The sequence below is a fragment of the Sphaerodactylus townsendi genome, linkage group LG08 (genome assembly GCF_021028975.2).
Source record: "Sphaerodactylus townsendi isolate TG3544 linkage group LG08, MPM_Stown_v2.3, whole genome shotgun sequence".
NCBI classification, from domain to species: Eukaryota; Metazoa; Chordata; class Lepidosauria; order Squamata; family Sphaerodactylidae; genus Sphaerodactylus; species Sphaerodactylus townsendi.
Window position 1 is genome coordinate 51,701,705 of NC_059432.1, and position 20,087 is coordinate 51,721,791.

The 20,087-nt window shown below is 45.0% G+C and overlaps 2 long non-coding RNA genes across 2 annotated transcripts in view; one reads left to right on the top strand and one right to left on the bottom strand.

Annotated features, from left to right (window-relative positions):
• Positions 1-20,087, top strand: part of LOC125437901 — a 46,001-nt gene that overhangs the window by 22,566 nt on the left and 3,348 nt on the right. Inside the window, exons 5-6 of the long non-coding RNA XR_007245274.1 lie at positions 15,317-15,474; positions 16,404-16,544. This is a non-coding gene — a long non-coding RNA (uncharacterized LOC125437901). The remainder of the gene's footprint in view (positions 1-15,316; positions 15,475-16,403; positions 16,545-20,087) is intronic.
• On the bottom strand, positions 17,136-18,988 carry LOC125437902. Its single transcript, XR_007245275.1, has 3 exons — positions 18,894-18,988; positions 17,577-17,713; positions 17,136-17,460 (listed from the first exon to the last, which is right to left on the bottom strand). It is a non-coding gene; the product is annotated as an uncharacterized LOC125437902 (long non-coding RNA).

Consider the following 20,087-nt stretch of genomic DNA (forward strand, 5'->3'; position numbering starts at 1 on the left):
CCTTCACTTACCTGGTCTCCGGCCCTCCGGCGCGTCGCCGAGGCCTGGGGACACGCCCCCTGCCCTGCGACGCTGAAGCAGGCGCGCAGGGCCAGGGGTGTGTGTCTCCAGGCCTCGGCGATGCGCCGGAGGGCCAGGGACAAGCTGGGTCGGCCGGGCAATGGCGCTCCGCAGCGCCGTCGTCCTGGCTGTTTCTGGGACCGTTCATGTGAACGGTCCCAGGGTGGTTGGGTCGGCGCAGAATGCGCCGGCCCAACCCCCAGCGACGCCGTGCAGAAACGGCCTACCTTTAGAGTAACAGAATTTCAATAAGGCTTCCATCAGGTGAGACTGGCTTTAGGTGAGCTTCTCAAGGCAAGGATGCTTGAAATGTAATGCCAGGATACTTGAATACAGGACATTGTTCAACTACATGATTACCATCCATGCTTAATTCTAGATTTACCAAAAACCGTAATTTTTGTCTTATTATAATTCATTTTAGATGTTTCTTTTTGCAATAGGTAGCCAGACAATTAATTTGTTCAGCATGGTTGATAATTCATTTACTTTTCCAAAGATTTTTCACTGGATGTCCTGTAATTTTTCTCGTTTTAAAAATATAATATAGTCATCTAGTTGGACCTTTATATTTATTTATTTTTAAAAAACAGTTCTTGTGAAATTTCATGGAATAAAATTATTACAATGGCATTTCCCAATAAATAGCAGTAACAAATTGGGGTGAGAAATGAAATGTATTTCACAATAACATATGAATTGAATATGCTGACTATTTTTTATTAGTCTAACTGTATAGCAGTGTTTCCTGCAGAAATAAAATAACCATCCTAAGACATAATTCTCTAAAGTTTAGAACGTGTGGCAATGACTCACTTCCAGCCAATCACCATGCATTCTGCAAGCATTCAAAAGAAGAAGCTGGGCCCAGCAGGGTAGCAGTGGCAAGCCACCAGACTGTGTGTAAATAAAACAATCACACTATTTTATTTACACACATACATTTTTTGTCAATGTATGATAAATGCTGAGGACCTTCCCCTCCTCAAATCCTGCTATAGCTAAGCTTCTTACCCCAAATCTCCTGGAATTTTCCAATCTGGAGTTGGCAGCCTTGATTGCAAATGTGCCCACGTAAACACACAACAATGAATGAAATAGTGGAGAGAGAGGGACATTCACCCTGCAAGTCTTTGCAGGTTCTAGCTAGTATTTAGCATAGAATCATAAAGTTGGAAGAGGCCCCAAGGGCCATCAAGTCCAATCCCCTGCAATGCAGGAACACATAATCAAAGCACTCCTGACAGGTGGTCATTCAGCCTCTGTTGAAAAACCTCCAAAGAAGGAGACTCCATCACATTCCAAGGTAGTGCATTCCACTGTCGAACAGACCTTACTGTATCCTCCTCTTCCTCCAGTGCATATCTTATTTTCCTTCCTCCAATTTATCCTTTGGGTCCATCAGTTGCTTTCAACACAGTGAAAAATTTGGTTCTGGTTGACCTCCTAGCCTCCATGGGGGTAAGAGATACTTCACTGAGGTGGTTCTCCTCATTCTTCCAGGGGTACTATTACACTACATTGACACCAATGGATTCTTGACTGGAGTTTGATAGAGGAATAAAGGAAGTTGAGCCAAATGTCTAACAGCCATTTACTGGATACTGTCTCTGCTTTGCAAGCCACTCCAAGGAAGTCTCTGGGTTTAAGACATTTCTAAAGGAAAAACTAATTGATAAATCTCCATGAATTGTCCATGCCCTTCATGTCCAGTTAGGAGAGGTATCTGCGAGGTGAGAAGAAGCATCCTGCACATTCAATCTGATTCATGGAGAGGAGGGGGCCTGTGAAAATGATAATAGAAGGCACATGTCATCTTCAGGATACCAGTTGCCCATCCCTGGTTTGGAGTTATACAACTGCAGGAAAATTTGTATCTGTGAAATGCAAGACTGCATGTGAAAAACAGCAAGAGGTGGATCACAAAACAGTCACTGAGACATTATCATCCCTTTGTACAAAGTTGGGTAGGTAAAACCCTCCACTCTGGGCACATCTTTCTTACTTATATAGCCTGATAAGGCTACTGTAATGGTGTCTATACTATGCTAGTCTTCTACTATTCCAGGTCAACACATTATGAAATCCTATACAAAAACTACACTGGTAAAAACTGAAGATCGAAACTGGAAACGACAAAGTTAAGATTGCTATCCAGTACAGTATCTAATTACAAGATCACATGTGTCTGATGAAAGAACGGCACTGTGCAGTCAGAATGAATGAATTATAGTTAACTTAAGAGCTCTGCCTGATTATCTGCAGAAGAAGGATGGTATGTAATGTATGGGGTACGTGGCCATACATCTAACAAAGAGGATAAAAATAAATAGTGAACAGCTGCCTCTTTCATCAAGCTTGGACTATCTTGCACACACCATGAGCGTGGGATCTTACTGAAAAATGTAGTATATGGTCATATTGGGCAGATACATGTGAAAAACATTAATGAATCAATGTGAACTGATTTATATGGGAAGGACACATTTTGGATTCCAGATCAGATCTTTTTATAAATACATACATATATGTGTGAATAAGTTGCATTTTCAACAAGATACACTAGTTAAAAAGAAATGTTCATTATGAAAATAACACATTTTTATATGGTTATTTAAATAGTTTAAAGGAAATCCTATACCTGTGGACTAAAAGCAAATTCTTCATTTTTAAATGTAAGTAATTCACAGTGAAGGTGCTCTAGTTACTTTTGAACCCACAGGATTTTGTACCTGCTCTAGTTACTTTTGAACCCACAGGATTTTGATAATTATCTCAGTTACATTGATTCCCATCATCCTTTGCTATTTACTGATCCAAGACAACAATAAGAATTTGCTATACTTGAAGCACAATAAGGAGGGCCTTCAATATTTAAGTAGGGCATTAAGCTAGAGATGTGCCAATTCATTTCCTCAGCATTAAAGAGTCAAAATCTTCTGGAAAACAACTGGTCCAGAATGTCAACACTATATATTTCATAAAGAATTTCTTTTTCAAGAATCACTTTGGAATAAACCTCAGCACATTTCCAGCAAGATAATAATTATTCTAAACACTTGTACAACATTCTCCCTTGAGTAATATGATTTAGAATAAATTGCTTCAAATTTGGGATTGCTAAAGAATTTCAGTTATCCTGCTAGTAATGGGAATTGTAGCAGCGTAAGCTAGAGAATGCTATTTCAAGCCAAAGGATGCCGGTTTTATTATTACAGCAACAATTAAGGACACTTCAGGCACCAATATGCCAAAATACCACATGAAAGCACACAGACAGTTTAAAATATGATCACATTTGTTCTGGCTAGAAATACACAAGGGGGATAAAAAAAGAACCATTCCAAGTTGGATGTTCCAGTGAACTTAAGACAGATGAAGGAGCTCTTCTGGCTTCTTGCCACACAGATGTTTATGAATGAATCTTCCAAAATGTGGGATTTGGCTTTAAATGGCAAGTCTGTAGAATGAAATAACCCCAAATCAGTCTGTGTTGGAGAGATACCATGGAAAAACTGAAAAGGTTTTCCCACTGTCTAGTATTTGTAATAGCAGATGTAATGTGGTGCACATTCTTGATTGCTTGCTCTTCTGGAGTCAAAGCATGGGCTATGTGCTCTTATCTTGATGCCTCCTGACCTGCTTGTTGCCTTCTGCAGTTTTTGCTGGAAGAAGATCCATGTTGACTAATGGGCACAACTTAAAGCCTATATAATGCAGAATTTCACCAGCTGCACCATGGGATTCATAGCCAGCTTTTCATTTTAGCAGTTCAATGAACTAAACCAAATACCTTATGAGTAGGCAATTTATTAAAATGTTGTCACAGACTTTAGCATTGCAAATTACAACAAATACAATAATAAACAATTGTAGAATTAGACAAAGGTTGGCATCACCTTAAAACAAATATAACTAATATACCTATTTTGAGAGGTTGAAATGCATGTGTCTCTACCTTATGTTTAGTTGAAGCATACATAAAAGAGGTTACATAATGAGTAACAGAAGGATCTACGTCTGCCAGAAGGAAATTGATGTGCTTCTCATCAGTTCCAAGGGAGTGTGGAATAGCCTGGTTCAACCTAGATCAGATAGAGCTGTACAGTGGACAGTAGTAGAAGATGAGTCAAATTCTCTACATGACTGTATGTATAAAGACAGACGCATACAGCCAAAAGGCTTTTATTATATCTGCTCTTTAAAAAAGCTGAGGGCACTGTTTTGAATATGGGCATTTGTAAAATTTCTTAATGGAGCTTTGGAAATATCTGATTGGCTCATTCCGCACACGCAGAATAATGCACTTTCAAGCTGCTTTCAGGGCTCTTTGAAGCTGTGCGGAATGGCAAAAACAGTTGTGAAAGCAGCTTGAAAGTGCATTATTTTGCGTGTGCGGAATGAGCCATAGGTACCATGAAAATATATTTGTGTGCTAACATGAGGATACCAAACAGAAAGCTTTGAATTTTTAATTAAGTAAATATTGTGGCATGTCTCCTTATTAACCACGCATTTTAATAAGGTCCCGTCTTCTATTTCAAGACCAGGTAAGGCATATAATTGCAAAATAGAAGTTAATATTTTTTTGTTCAGTAGTTCTCCTTTGAATAAAACTGGTTGCCTTATTTAACCAGCTGAATATCAGGGGCATTTGTCAGCTTAATATAAAAGTGAAGGAGCTTTAGATGGGCCTGCATAATAATGGAGGTCAAACCCACCTTCATTCTTAAATGTGTTGCTGGTGTACCCTGGAGAAATTCTAAAATATTTCTGATGAAGATGTTCTGAATAGTATCTAGTTGAATCAGGATTTTTCAGTTCCACCCCCAAATCTCAGCTCTTTGAGGTAACTGGGGTACTACCTTGCCTAAAAAGGCTTTACATGCTAGAACAACAAGGTGCCCCCTTCTACCAATGGAATGGGGGGAAAAAATTAAAATAGCACCTGATGTGTGATGAGCTACCCAAAGAGTAGCATTTAAGTGCACCTGCCAAAACAAGGAAGCCTGAAAAATAAAACCTTAATATTAAAAAAAGGACATTAATCCACGTTATGATTGCCTATAGTCCATCCAGCCTTTGTTTTGGAGTTACCAAAGATTACTATTTTGGTTTTATTGCAGTTAATCTTTAAGTTCATTTTCTGTACAATGTAATTAACGTTAAAATTAAATAAAAAACAGGCCAGAAGGCAACCCTGTTTAACCCCATTCATAAGGGATATTGGGTCAGTAAGGGATATTGGGTCCTTGGGTGCCCATTCTGATCTTAATTGTAAGACTGAATTCAACTCTTTTAGAAGCCTAAATAATCTTCTATCTATATTAGTGTTATCTAGTTCATACTATAACCTAAAATGATCAATTGAGTCAAAGGCTGAAGTGAGATCCACAAAAGCTATAAAAAGCTGGCATTTGAATTTCTTAGTATATTTTTCAATAAGAGCCTTCAGGACTAAACAATGACCAGTTGTACTATGACCTTTTTGAAAGCTGGCTTGTTCTGGGGTAAAAATATTTGACTGTTTGGCCCAGTCTTCTAGCTTGACAAGTGTAGTCAATCTTAATGGCTATCGCTGCAAGAACCAGACGAGACGCTGAGATAACATCTCCATCTGGTGGAGATCGCCAGCAGCGGAGCTGGAGGTCCGGGTCCGGTTCCTAGCTTAATCTTCCGCTGCGGCATTGGTTCCGGCCCGCCTGGTTCCTGGCACCTTTATTGGCGATGATCTCTATTGGGGGGCGGTAGTAGAGGGAGGAACGGAGGAGTTCCGGGAAGGAGCTGGAGGTCGGGAGAGATCATCATATGTGATGCATGATCTCACCTGGCTACCGCAAGGAGAGGAGCCGTGCAGCCGCCTGAGCCTAATCCTCACCTGCTGGGGCAAGACCATTGTCCCCTACAGGCTCCCGTGAAATTGAGCCGACAGTTCATGAATCCGCGGACTCCATAGGGGATGAGGAGGAGGGGTGCGGTGTAAGCGACCAGAAGGTCGAGAGGTCCGCTATGTGCCAACGTTTCTACCACGGTGTTGCTAGTCAGCAGTGCATTACTACATCTCCTTTTTTTTACATTTTAGTGGCTGGGACCGAAATGCTAGGGTGATTTAAAGCGACGCTTTGTCTCCTCCGCTGGGTTCTGGTCAAGTTGACCGAGCTAAGCTTGTGTAACATTAGAACTTTGGTTGCGGGCAGGCAAAACCTCGAGGGGCTTCTGCCACACGCTATGCAGGCAATATTAGGACACACACTGAACTAAACAAGATCCGATAACGCAGGCATATAATTAAAACCAATACAGAGCTGCACAATAGCACTCAACTATCCTCCCGGCAGCCAGCTCCAGAGGGCTGACCACCAATGGGGCAAAAAAACATCATATTTCAGATTAGATACAACTTCTTGCAGCCTCACGTGACTTTCTATAGCGAATCAACTGGGAATTGTCAGAGAGGTTAAAGCAAACACATATTATGTACATTTTCACAACCTTGCGATGCAACAACAGCAAGTAAATCAATAGCTGCACTCCATTATCTAAGGTCGCTGATGAAGTTCCTGCTGCTCGGAGGCAAGCCAGGGCATCCAGAGCGTGGAGGTAGATGATAGACTTCGCGATAGGGCCAGGCCAGTCAGCCGATAAGGTCTTAGTTGTAGGAGGCATGGTCCGGGGACTCCCACTAAGGAAGTCGCAGTAAGGGAGACAAACTCCCCGCTTTGAGAGGGCTAACGCTGCCGTCCACAGGAGGGACTGGCGGCAGAGCGAGCCGGGCGGGCGGCGCGTCAGGCCCCTGGGGTGGGAGCCTGGGTAATGACGATGGTGAGGCTAATTGAGGCAACAAAGAGTCCCGCAGAGAGTCGGGCGGGAATGTAATTAAACGCTCTCTCCCCTCGGGCAGGTCCAGCAAACCAGCCCCCCCCTCTGGGGGGAGCAGGGATGTTCTCGAACACCGGGGAATGCCCTCCGCGTGCGTAGTTCCACTAACGAGCCGATGAATGGGCCCGGGTCGGTTCTTCAAGCCATGGCTGCGCCGTGATGCGGGCGCAGGTGTTGGATTCGTGGTTGGGGCCATACAGTCTTGGTGACAAGGGGAGAGAGCGCCAGTCGGGAGGGTTTTAACGACGGGTCCCCAGTCGGCGCCATAGAGTACCCGATGGATGAGGCATTCATGAAGGGCTTAACTCCAGACTCCTCGGCTTAGAAGTCTGGGCGCTTTGCAGACGGGAGCAGGCAGGTGTTCAGCAAGCTCCCTCAACTCCTAGGTAACTGGCCCAGGCAAAAGGGATCACCCAGACGCTGGCAGCGCGTGCGAATTGCTCCCAGATAAAGTTGGTCTGGTAAAAGTTCGTCAGGGTGGCCGATTGCCGCTGGCGCAGGAGGCAGCAGAGCAGGCAAGGATGGTGGCCGCTGAGTTGGCAGTGATGATTGCAAAGAGAGCCGTACAGAGGTTCTCGGGTGTCTCAGGGTGGCCTTTGCTACGCAGCAGCTCTTGAGTTTGGCTCGGCGGTCACGGATCTCTCCCCTGCGGTCATTCGGGTCTTTACGCTGGGCGACGGGCGCTCCTGTTGAGACCGCTGGGCGGATCCTTTAGGGAGATGTGTTCCATCTCCGGATGGGGTTGGTTTCTCCCTGGCTTCATTCCATGGGCTGGCCTGTCATGGCGAAGCCTGAGTCCACAGGGACCCGTAGGAAGAAGGACTGAAAACACAACCCCTCTCCCAGGTTATGGGAGGGTCGGGTCCCCAGGTACCAGGCTCCTAGAGCCGTTTTGATGGCGGGAGATAGATCGAGTTTTTTGTTTGAGTTGGTAGGTTAGAGCGGCTGGTTTAATATAAGAAGGCTTCTGAGTTTTGCAGGTTGCTTTTAATGCAATCCCCATCAGTCAGCCTTTACCCTCTTCTTTAATTGTTTTGACAGGGAGGGCAGGAGGTAGGCGCACCTGGTGGGAATTGGCTTGTGAGCCGCCAATTGGGTGCGCCAAGGCTTAGGGTCCGGAGCCCTCGGTGAGATTAGCGGAACATGGTCTGGGGATTGTGGTGGGTATGCATGCTTTAATCAGTAAGTAGCACGTAAAGGGGCTTCGGGCTCTTTTGGGGATGGGTGCTTCAGGGGAACACGGCATTTAGCGCGTTGGAAGGCAGAGGATCTCCACATGCAGAGGGGGGGGGGTTTTCCTTGTAAGGGAAATGTACCACCGTGGATCTTGGTGGGCCAAACGAGAGGGGGGGGCTGGGATGGTGCAAAATTTTTTTGTACCGTGATTGAATTATCTTGGGAATGCCACTCACAAAACCACTCCCTTATAGGGGCGGTTTCGCTAAGCGTTCCTTAGAAGTGATGATGGTGCTGGCGATACCATCACTCACTGGAGGCTTCAAGCTGGAGCCTAGTGGTGAATTTGCGCGGTATTCTTTTAAACTGGGGTCTGTCCTTGGCAAAAGGCTATGGTATCAGGACGGGCCTAGATTTTAATCCAGGGAGGGCCAGTCAGCTACTGGCCCTCCCGCCATCACTGGTCGAAAACAGAAGGGAGAAGAGAGGGGAGAGGGAAACAGTTTCTTTAACGGAAATTAGAAAAGGGAATTTCGGAAGGGCAATAATTGGGGATCAGCCGATCTGTGATGGCCTTACCCATCCCAGACCAAAGTCGCTTTGACCTGACTCATGAGGTCCCTTCCCCAGAGATTTCGACATGGATGTCTAAAACGCAAGGGATCTTCGCCAGACTGTTGCGTCGCTGAAGTCCCCATTGTTGACCGCGGGAGCTGGCTGGATGCTCTGTTCGCTGTCCGGTTTGTCTCCCCCCCCACCCCCCCAGATGTGCTGGTAAGCTCGTCGTACCCCTGGTCGGGCCACCGCTGCTCTGATGACGGCAACATCAGCTCGGGTGTCCACGTACTCAGGCCCTGAACATATTATCCTTCTATGGCGAAGCTCCAGGTATGGGCTGGAGTTCCGATAGGCGCCTCCACCGCCAGCGATGGTAGGTATTGCGCTGCCCCATGTCGGGCTGCTGCCACGGCTTGTAGCCTTCTATTGGGTCGGCAGCTGGCAACGATGGGGCAGGAGGACTCAGCCAGCGTATTGGTTCCGCTGTGGCAACTCCTGGGCGTGGGATGTTCGGGTCCAGATTTGGAGATGGATGGGTCCCTGGCGCGTGGAGTCGATTAATCTCGAATGATGAACACTCTTTGCTCAGCTATGGAGGTCTTTAGTGCAGCACCCAGCCCAATAGTCCCGGTAGGGATGGGGTCGCCGTACTCAGTTAGCCGGCTATGACCCCGCGGGGAACCGAAGGAGATGGGCTGGGTGCACGCGGAGCTGGTGATACCAATGAAAGTGGGGGCGGTTTAAGGCAATTCGGTGTTCAGTCTGTCGGCTATTCTCCTCCTTGGTCCTTAGTTTGGGAGACGCCTACGCTGAAGTTTCCCCGATCGGCAGTCGCCTCCAATGGAAAAGCCTTCTGGCACCGTAAGTAACTGGTCTTTGGGCGGCTCTCCTCTTGGGAGGACCCTCCTCCATCGGGTTGTAGGCCCCCCCCCACTGGCTGCTCTACACTCCCCTTCGGAAGTGTCCCGGGTCTGCCGTATTAAAGTAAAGTCATTCTGGAGGTTGCCTCCCGCCGTGGAGAGTAAAGGCGGGCGAGGGGAGGTGGTATTAGCTTTGGTGGGCGGAGGGATCCGGCGTCCCAGGTGCTTTTGGCATGTCGGCTAGTTCAGTGATCCTTGTTTGTGCCCGTGATTGTTTGCGCACTTCCAGTGGAGGCGTTTCTTTAGCGAGGCGCATGAGGAGCTTCCATTCTGGGCCTTTCGCGGTCCACTCTGCCTTTGAGAGAGAGCTTCCTGAAGCTCTGTCTTTACAAACCTTCCGGTATTAGGGCTCTTTGGGGTTTTTTTGCCGGATGGTGGATCCAACCCATTTTGCTGGCCGCATTGGGACTTTGATAAATGCCTTATAGGGCGCATCAGAGGCGACCGTGAAGGGTGGCCTCTCAGGCAAGGGACAATCTGATCGTTAGGGCTTGGCGGTAAAAGTATCGTTCGGCGTTGAAGGTTGCGCCGGGACGCGTCTCTCCGATGTATTGCTGGCGTGAACTCGCTTCCCCAGATCACAAATTGTGCAGGCCACCGTAGCCTGGCGATACGGTGTGTTTCCGGGTCGCCCGAATCATTAGGTGAATTTCGCGACATTCCCAGTATGCCTACGTCAATGAAGGGGGCTTGCGATCTTACATCCGACATGGCTTTATCGAGCTCGGTGGAGAGGTTATAGTTCAAGGGGCGTTTACTGGCCAACCAGTCTCGTCATCCTCGTACCGTATCTGTGATGTGACGCGAATAACACGTGAGAATATCGGCATCGCTCTTCCGTTAAGTTTCTTTCGTGATCGTATGTACACGCCTATCCCGCTAGAGTTTTTTGAAACTCCGGGCGCCATTACGCCGGGAATTGAAAAAAATGCGGTGGCTTCGAAATGGAACGCGGAGCAGAGGAGAAGCTGGTTCGTCTCGCAATTTGAAATGGGCGGAGGAAGCAGGGTATGAAGGAGGATACGCCCCAATTTAACATGGAGGAGAAATTCCGGGTTGGAAATTGAATGTGAAAGATCGAAGCGAGCGCCTGCGTACAGGAGCCATGGTGTTCGTATAGTCGATTGCCACATGGGCAAACACGGTTCCAATGCCGAGTAGTAGCGCATATCGTGGGCGTTACGAGGCTCTGTTCAAAGAGGCGCTATGATGCTATCGTCCTGCAGTCCTTAAGATTCAATGTCCCCCCTCTGGGTACCATGGATTGAGCTTCCATCTCCTCAACCAATGCCGAAGCTCCTCCCTCTTCACGGTATCTGGGTATTTCGCTTAATGCCAGTTCGTCAAAGTTTCAATCAAGTTCAAGCCAGTTCCGTATCACCCACCAAAACGTTCCGATAGGGAAGGTGTCCGAAAGGACTGGTTCTGGATCGCGCCATTCATGGTGAAAGCCATACCGAAACCGTTCGTGGTTCCTGGATGCGCCGATCCAGCGGACTTCGTATCGGCACGTTCTTCCTGTAGGCGACGGTGAGCAGGGTATGATGTTCGAGGGATTCTGCGGTTTCAAACAGTTTGTCAAGGCCTAATCTACTGGTCAGTGAAAGAAATGGCACGCTGAGATAACATCTGGCACGGAGGTCCGTTCAGTCATGGGTTTATAACCGCGTCTTTGCTTAATCTCCCCGCGGCTGGTTCCTGGCACCTTTTATTGCGATTCTAATAGTGCGGATGAACGAGGAGTCTCCGAGAGTCGGAGGTCGGAGACCGACAGCAGATGCAGTGATCTCTACCTGGCTACGCGCGGAGAGGAGTCGAAGTTGTTCATTCAAATCCCTCGCCTGGGTACGACCGGTCATCCCAATTTGTTTACTGGAGAGCCAATCAGTTCATGAACCGTGATTCCGTTGGGGATGATGGAGGGCGTGTGCTAAAAGCACTGAAGTCGAGGGTCCGTTGGTGCCAACGTTTCTACCACGTGCTGCTGGGTCAGCAGTGCATTACAGACACGCTTAGATGCCATGGCGTATTTGGATGTTATGTTTAAACGAGTAATAAGCAGTAATTGTTTGCCCGCCATCTGGGGTCCCTCAACCACGATTGGGCCACCGTGGCCCCGGAAGGCATGAAATGCGCCCGCCAGGCGTGAAGTGTTTCATCCGGCCCGGCGTTCATGTGCCGGAGTGTAGTTTGAGAGGAGGAACCGTCCCAACGGTCCGTTGATTGCAGTTACATCGTTGGCACCTCCAAATCTCCGTTCATTGACCCAGAGTTGGAAACTCCACATGTGGCCACGCCTGTTCACTTCCTCTGCCACCAAAGCCTGTGCTTGCTTCCTAGGCTTTCAGTCTCACCTCGATTGGCAACAGCCAGGTTTGCCAATCGCCGCTGGTTGTTAGGGAGGAAGAACCGGTAAATGAGTACCCGATCCTGGGTTAGATGGAATGGTTCGCCATTGGGAAAGTTCGTGCTTTTTTTTTACAGGGGAAGGCATTCCACAGCCTCCCAACACATTTGAGCTCCACCTGTACTTGTCATACTTTGGCCAGCCGTTCTAAAATAGCGCATTCAGAAAGTTGAAAGGTTAACGGGATTTTACCATCACACCGCCCGAACTGTCCAATGTTTTTGCCTCCGCCAGTCCCAACGATACGAATCCGGTCTCTGTTTAAAAGTTCAACCCTGTCTGTTAAATCATCACCCTTTTTGTAGATGGGAACCATGATTCTTTGTTCCCACTTTTCACAGGCCGTGCCGCACATGAGTTGTTAAAAGTGCAGCCATTATAAACGAAAATAGGAACCATCAGTGTAAGTTTAAAACATATAACTCAGGGTGGTAACCATATCCTCCCCTCAAAATTCTTTCCTACAGCACATTAATCAGTTTTAGCACGCTGCAGGTAAACTCGGGTCCTGGCAAAGTGGCGTCCAAATCATGGACACATATTCAAAAGACGCAAAAGTGCCTGAAGGATTTATAAAGCAAAAAAGAAGTATTACTTCAATTGGGTTGGAGCAGTCTGTGAAATTACCAACTGCTAGACCTTGGGCAATCAATTCCCAAAACTTTTAAACATTTTTATTTGTGATTGTGAAAGCAAATTCATCCCATTTGGATTTGTTAAACAGGATTTTTTCCCACTTCAGGAATTATTTATATTGGCTATGAAGCTGAATTACAGTTTGTATAACATTACCTTTTTATCTAATCTATCTTTTCTTTGAAGGTGACAGATTTTTCTCATACTTCTACAATCCTGGCCAAATGAGGTTTTCCTTAAATTAATCTGGGTAGCAGGTCTTTGAATAATCAAATAAGGGTTCAGCAAGGAAATGATATTGCTGAAATCATTTATAACATTTGCGATATCTGTGATTAGCTGCACTCTAAGATTTAATAAATCAAATGAATTAAGGCACTGTTTAGTACTGGTATCTCATAGATCATTCCACTGAATTCTATGCGTGACTAGATTGAAAATATTACATAGAGAGGCTAAGTTTATAGATATAGTAAATGGTCACTCTCAGACCTATAATGGGTACCAAATACAGTGATTCTATCAAACAAAGGCAAGGAAAACAAGATATGGTCAATCACACTAGCACCTCTCAAGGCTAAAATGGAGTAGAAACTCTTGGAAGAATCCTTATAGATACTATGAACAGAGACCAATTCTAAAGATGGTGTTCAGGAGCATAACTCCAGAATGATGTAGAACTTTAAGCCCAAGGGATATACCAAGCCTCTTCCAAAATGAATTGCACCTTATTGATGTAATTTTTTTATCTTGGCTAGTTCTGATATTAGAATCACCTGACAGCAAAATGTCCATCCCAGGGGATAGTGTCTCTGCCTTTTCTAGGATATTAAAAAAAATAGACCATATTTGGTCCAATAGGTGACAGATGTAGTTGGTGGTATATACAGATTAACACAAAGAAGGCCACCAGTTTGCCTATCAAAAATATAAATAGCTTGAACGTAATTACAATCTGACCAAACAAGCAATTGGATTGAGCCTTCTATGTCTAAAGATATGAATGTCATAAAGTTTCCACTAATCCGCCCAAATATTTATTAATGTATCCATCCATCCATCCATCCATCCATCCATCCATCCATCCATCCATCCATCCATCCATCCATCCATCCATCCATCCATCCATCCATCCATCCATCCATCCATCCATCCATCCATCCATCCATCCATCCATCCATCCATCCATCCATCCATGATTTTATACCTGGTAAAGCAAGTGACTGATGGCAATCATTAGAAGTTCACTTAGCTTGACATATAAGGTATGTAACCAGGGAATAAAGACCAGAAAGAAGTAGAGCACAGTTCACCAGATTTTCAGAGAAGTCTTCAGTTTTGGTCTACTGGCCCCTTTTGCTTGCACTCTTATTCCAATAGAGATGGGAGGTCACCAGAAGATAGACTTCATCTACTGAACGAAGGTCAATACCATGTTTCCCCCAAAATAAGACAGTGTCTTAGGCCCTTTCCGCTCAAGATGAGCGGACATGGCGCACCTGGGACGCAAAAAACGCCGGCCCCCAGACCAACACCATTCTCCGCGACTAAAACAGCTGCTTCACAGCCGCCAGCCGCTTCCCTCATGTCGCTTCAACCGGCGCTTAAGTTGAGCAGCTTTCCAGAAGTGCTGGAAGCTGCGACTCCTTTCTGGAAACGCAGGGCTGGAAGCCGCTGTCGCATAACGGCAGCGGCTTTCCCAGGCGCCCCCCCCCACTCCCTCACCTTTGTTTGCTGCCTGACATGCCCCCATGACGCTCCGCGTATCGCTGGAAGCAGGCGCAAGAGGGCAGGGAGGCAGGTCCCCAGGCCCCGCCGACGCGTCGGGAGGGCCGGAGAGCAGGCAGTCGACAAGGCAACGGCGCTTCAGCTACGCCTGCCTCTCTCCCAGTTCTTCTTTCTGGGACCGCCCATGCAGTATGGTCTCTGAGTGCCACTGGGTCGGGCATCAGCAACGCCGACCCAAGCCCTTCTGCCTCTGTGCGGAAAGGGCCTTATATTAATTTTTGCTCCCAAAGATGCACTATGTCTTATTTTCAGGGGATGTCTTATTTTTCCTGGCCCACAGCTACGGCACATGCTCTGGTGGTTCTGTTTGACGGGCATGTTTCCAAAAAATAATACTTCTTTGCTAATGTCTTACTTTCGGGGGATGCTTTATATTTAGCACTTCAGCAAAACCTCTACTATGTCTTATTCTCAAGGCATGTCTTATTTTCGGGGAAGCAGGGTATGTAGCAGTTCAATCAAGGATAGTTTTGCTTTATGAATTGTATCCTATCTCTCTGCAAGCTGACCAATGCATAACATAACCTGGTTAGCATGTAATATTTTATTGCAGTCATAAGGATTGTTAGCAGGTGAGCAATCTGTAGAGATGCTCTGGATTAAGGATGATCTAGTCATGCTCTCTGTCTTATTGGCTACTTGTTTAGGAGCCCCCTTCCCTTTTGGGTGGGGATCTTTCATTAAGTATACCAGTCAAAGATCAGAGGCAGCAACAGCTTCAGCTGCAAACTCTTTGCCAAGTGTGTCCACTTGGGCTCTCAAGCCATTGTTTTTTTTCTCCACTGAAGCAAGTTGATTATAGATGCAAATCACAGCCTTGGCAGTTAGCAAACATTGCCGGGCTAAAAAATCCAAAATATCCTGAAACTGTGTTTTTTCTCTTTGCTTGTAGAAGTAGACATTTTTCCAAACTGATTTGAATGGGATCCTACTGCTGGGAGTAACTGGGACACAGAGGGAAGCACCAGAGACAGGAATCATTTTGCTCCAGTTCCACAGTCTCCTTCTCAAAGCCCTCCAGTTCCAATGCAGAAAATCTATTACTTAAAGGTATCATCCCACCACTTGGGGTCACTTCTTTCAATGGGTAAAACTCATTAATTTTAAGTTCTATGCACAAGTTGGAAGAAAGGAAGACGCTCCAAGGAGAACACATTTTTTTTAAAAAAATTGAGACATACTGTGGGAATCAATCAAATAAGCAAGCAGAAGGTATAGAGATTCATCAAATGCTGAAGTATGAACCCATACAAGCTCAATCTTTGTAGGCTCGAGGAGATTTCAACCTCAGTGGATGCAGCAACAAAAAGTGTTTAATTCAGGTAGTATATAAATTCTCAGTTCTTTATTTCTCCCACTCAGCATGTAACCAGCAGTTGGCAATTAAGAATCAGCTTCTGTTAAGAGCATAAATCTTCTGTTTGCAAGCTTGAAATTCCAGTGTTTCCAAGATACTTGTCCTTCCTCCCAAACTCATAAATTAAAACAGAATTGTTTTCCACAGTTATCTCAAAAGGGAGGGCAGCAGATAAACTAAAAGTCAAAGAATTGAAAGGAGAATTTTGAGACAGCTACTGTCCCTGCCGCCATATTGCTCAAATACCTCACGAGTCACTCTATACGCTTGAAATATGTTTGGAAGGATATAGCTGGATTTTTCATACTGCTGGATTGATGGTGCTCAGTGTTTGTCATGATGCAGGGAATGATTTCAGAATGGTCCTTCCCATCCAGCCTTGATACCCATAATAAGCTGAATAGACTTGGTGATCTATCTGGTTCTGAGACCTAAGGTTTTTGGCAAGAATGTAAAGAATGGATTTAGCTACAGTTAAATAATTTTTTCCAGGAAAGCAAAAGCAGCACCGAATAAATAGATGCCTGACAATGTATTATAGCTTGTGATCTTGCATGCTTGTGGTTTGGCTAGTACCTTATGTGAATTTGTTTTTTCATTTTATCTATACCCTACCCTTCAGGAACAGCAGGAAACGTCTTCATGATCTCTTGCATGGCTCAACCTAGAGTGAAGAACCATGTCGAAACCATTGGACCTCATACTCCGAATTTATGAAGTATCTTCTCAGTCCATGAAGGATCTCAGGAAATGCAGAAGGAGTGTATGAGACTTGCATGTTCCTTCTAATCTGACACCACTTTATGCAAACTGAGAGTACATCCAGTGGTGGGATTCAAATAATTTAACAACTGGGTCTGCCGAAGTGGTGCAAACCTGCTGAATCCCACTACTGAGTACATCCCACAATCCTGTGCTATAGTGAGAGAATTCTGGTTTGCAATCTCAGTCTGTGTACTGTTGTGGTCCAGGCTAGCATTTCGCAGAGGCAAATAGCATATTTTGGAATGCTTGTTAGCACCACAGGATTATAGGTTTGTTACCATGTGTGATTAGGAATATATAGGTAAGTATATTTAGGGACACCATATGAATGAGCTTTTCTTTTCAACTTTGTTCTAACTTCACCCTACAGTTATACCCTTTCCTTTATGTCTTACTAATAGAAACTGCTGGCTTGGGCTTTAGTACACCCAGCTTTAGGAAGCAAACCCTATTTGGGCAAAAGATCTTTGACAAGTTGATATGGTTCTTTACACAGGTTTGGAAGATGAATCTTGAGTGAAGTGAAACCAGAGGTGACTTTTTAGAGAATAATTAGAACATTGGAGCAGTGATCATAATATAAGGCAATACATTTAATGGTTGAAATCTCACATGAAAATGCAAATATTTTCACACACTCATCCCCTCACCCATATACATATAGTGTGTAATGTATATCAGTCAAGCAAAAACTTAGGGAGACAGAGCAAGTGGGAAAAGCAAGGCTACCTATAGCTATCTATATGTACTGGCAAAAAATCCAAATCCAAAGCAAAGTTCTTCTTACATCCAGGGAGTCAATAATCTAAGGGAAAGAGACAGACTGATGTTCAACAATGACAGATGTGGATAGTGTGGAGTAGATCAACAGTGCAGACTGCCAGAGACTATGGCAGCAACCCAAACAATAGTACCTGGATATCCAAAGGAGAAAAGAAGTAGGGAGAAACATAATGTTACACTTCAGTAGAAGGACTTGGGACTGGAATGAAAACAAACTACCGGGACTTGGAGAAAGAAAAACACTAACCTTTACTGGTAAAAAGGAAGGAGTCGGTGCACAGGTCCAGAAAATATTTCCAAGTAAGGAAAGAAATCATTATAGAGCAGTCCTAATTATTTCATTAAACTGGGGATTTTCATCAGTAGAAATTTCTTGGTAAATGTCTGAAAAGAAGCAAAGAGAGAAACTCCACCAGGCCAATGGCTGAAGGCAGTGGCGGCCTCTACACCAGCAGGCTTCCCTCGCTTTCTCCCCTCCCTCCTTTTTCTGCTGAATCAGGTCTTACATTTTCCCCATATCTCTGTTGGGTCTGCTCTTACTGCTCCCGGAAATTAATGTAAATGGAAGTGTATGTAGAAGAAATCATTGTCACGGCACCATTTTTTAAAATGCTAGGACAGATTTAAAATTTTTAATAATTACAATTATATATGTTGCTATGTTCTATACAGATTGCTATGTATAATTATCTTGTAAGCCATCCTGAGCCTGGATTTTGCCAGGAAAGGGGGGAGTATACATCAAATCAAATAAATCAAATAAAATAAGGTTGCCTTTCTTTCCAGCGAGCATGATGATAAGCTCCTCTTTTCCTGACATTCAGCCTCCACAGGCCTCATGTGACTGTTTTTGGGGATTAAAATGTAGGGGAAAAGGGAAAAAGGCTAACCAGGCAGAGGTTTGATGGCAACAGGGTACATACTGGATATCTTGTACTGTGCTAGTCCTGCCAAAAAACACAAGAATTTCTAACCTAGCAAGTTCTCAGCATGAATGTTACCCAGAACAAGAACAACAAATCTGATACTGAGGCCCCTTCTGCGCAATTGTTTGAAAGTGGATTTTGCTATTTTGCACAGCAAAATCCAGCTGAAAAATGCATTGAAAATGCATCATTCTGCATGTGCGGAAGGGGCCTGAGTTAAGTAAATGGATGCCAATGGAGAGTCTACTATCATAATAGGAGGAAAGAGGCTTTTTAAAAAGACAGCAAATTGTAACAGAACTTATTGTTCCTGCTCCTTGTCATTTCTAGGGAAGGATGACAGCTGAGTCCTCTTGCTTCCTTTCCTTGTAGCATTTGGATCTAAGTCAGATTTCAGTGGCTTTCCCTTTTTTACCCTCCTGATCTTGGGTATGTTTGCTTGAACAAATCTTCTCCTTTATAGTGCACACAGGAGTATTTAACACAAATTAATTTCACACTTTATTTTCATAATTAAAAAAAGAAAAAAAAACACTGTGACCATAATTAGGGTAACTTCCTTTTGACAAACAAGAAACATCTGGAAGAATGTTGAAGGTTATGGTGGTCTCAGTGAGATGCAGCTGGTTAGAACCTACCTGGGCGTAATTTTTCTCCCAAGATGAACTGTAAAGAAAATTATAGATATGAGTTTTGTTGCAGAGTGCAGAGGAATTTAATTTTTGTTTTAGAATCTCCAAAACCTGTAGATTATTTGCAGCCAGGAGCCTGTCTGTTAATTCTCTCCTGATTGCCACTTTGTGGCTGGCATCTTCAGAGGAAGATGCCAGCCACAGATGCAGGCGAAACATCAGGAGAGAATGCTGCTAGAACACGGCCATACAGCCCGGAAACCACACAGCACCCAAGTGATTCCGGCCGTGAAAGCCTTCGACAATACTTGCAAATTGTGCTTATATTTCATTTAATTTTATTTATTTATTACATTTATATCTTTGAGGCTCAAGGTAGTACACAAAGATTATAAAACAATTCCATTAATATCTAAAATATCACTATTATTAAAAGGATGATCAACATTTAGGCCTACCAAAAACCCACCCAGCCCAGATCACACACAAGCTGTCACGGAACTATTCAAGCATGGGTAACATCAAGAGCAGGTGATATTGAAGATAGCACATTGTAGAGAGACCAGTAGATGGTATCAGGACACACAATTGCCCTCAACCAAAGGCTTGGTGGAAGATTGCCATCTTACAGGCCCTGTGGAACTGTTTAAGATCCTGCAGGACCCTGGAGTCAGCTGATAGAGAGTTCCACCAGGCTGGAGCCAGGATTGAAAAAACTTTGGCTTGGGTTGAGGCTGATCACACATCTCTGGGGCCAGGGGCTACCAGAATTTTTTGTTGGAGGACCAAAGCATCCTTTGTAGGTGATATGCAGTGATGCAGTTCTGTAGATATGATGGTTCCAGACCACTCAGGGTCTGAAAGGTTATAACCAAAACCTGCTTCAGAATTCCAAAGGCAACCAGTGCAAATGCCGGAGCACAGGAGTTATATACTCTTTCACAGATGTACCTGTGAGGAGTCTGGCCACTGCATTCTGTTCCAATGTTAGCAGTGGCATAGGAGGTTAAGAGCTCATGTATCTAATCTGGAGGAACCGGGTTTGATTCCCAGCTCTGCCGCCTGAGCTGTGGAGGGTTCTTTGGGAATTCAGATTAGCCTGTACACTCCCACACATGCCAGCTGGGTGACCTTGGGCTAGTCACAGCTTCTCGGAGCTCTCTCAGCCCCACCTACCTCACAGGGTGTTTGTTGTGAGGG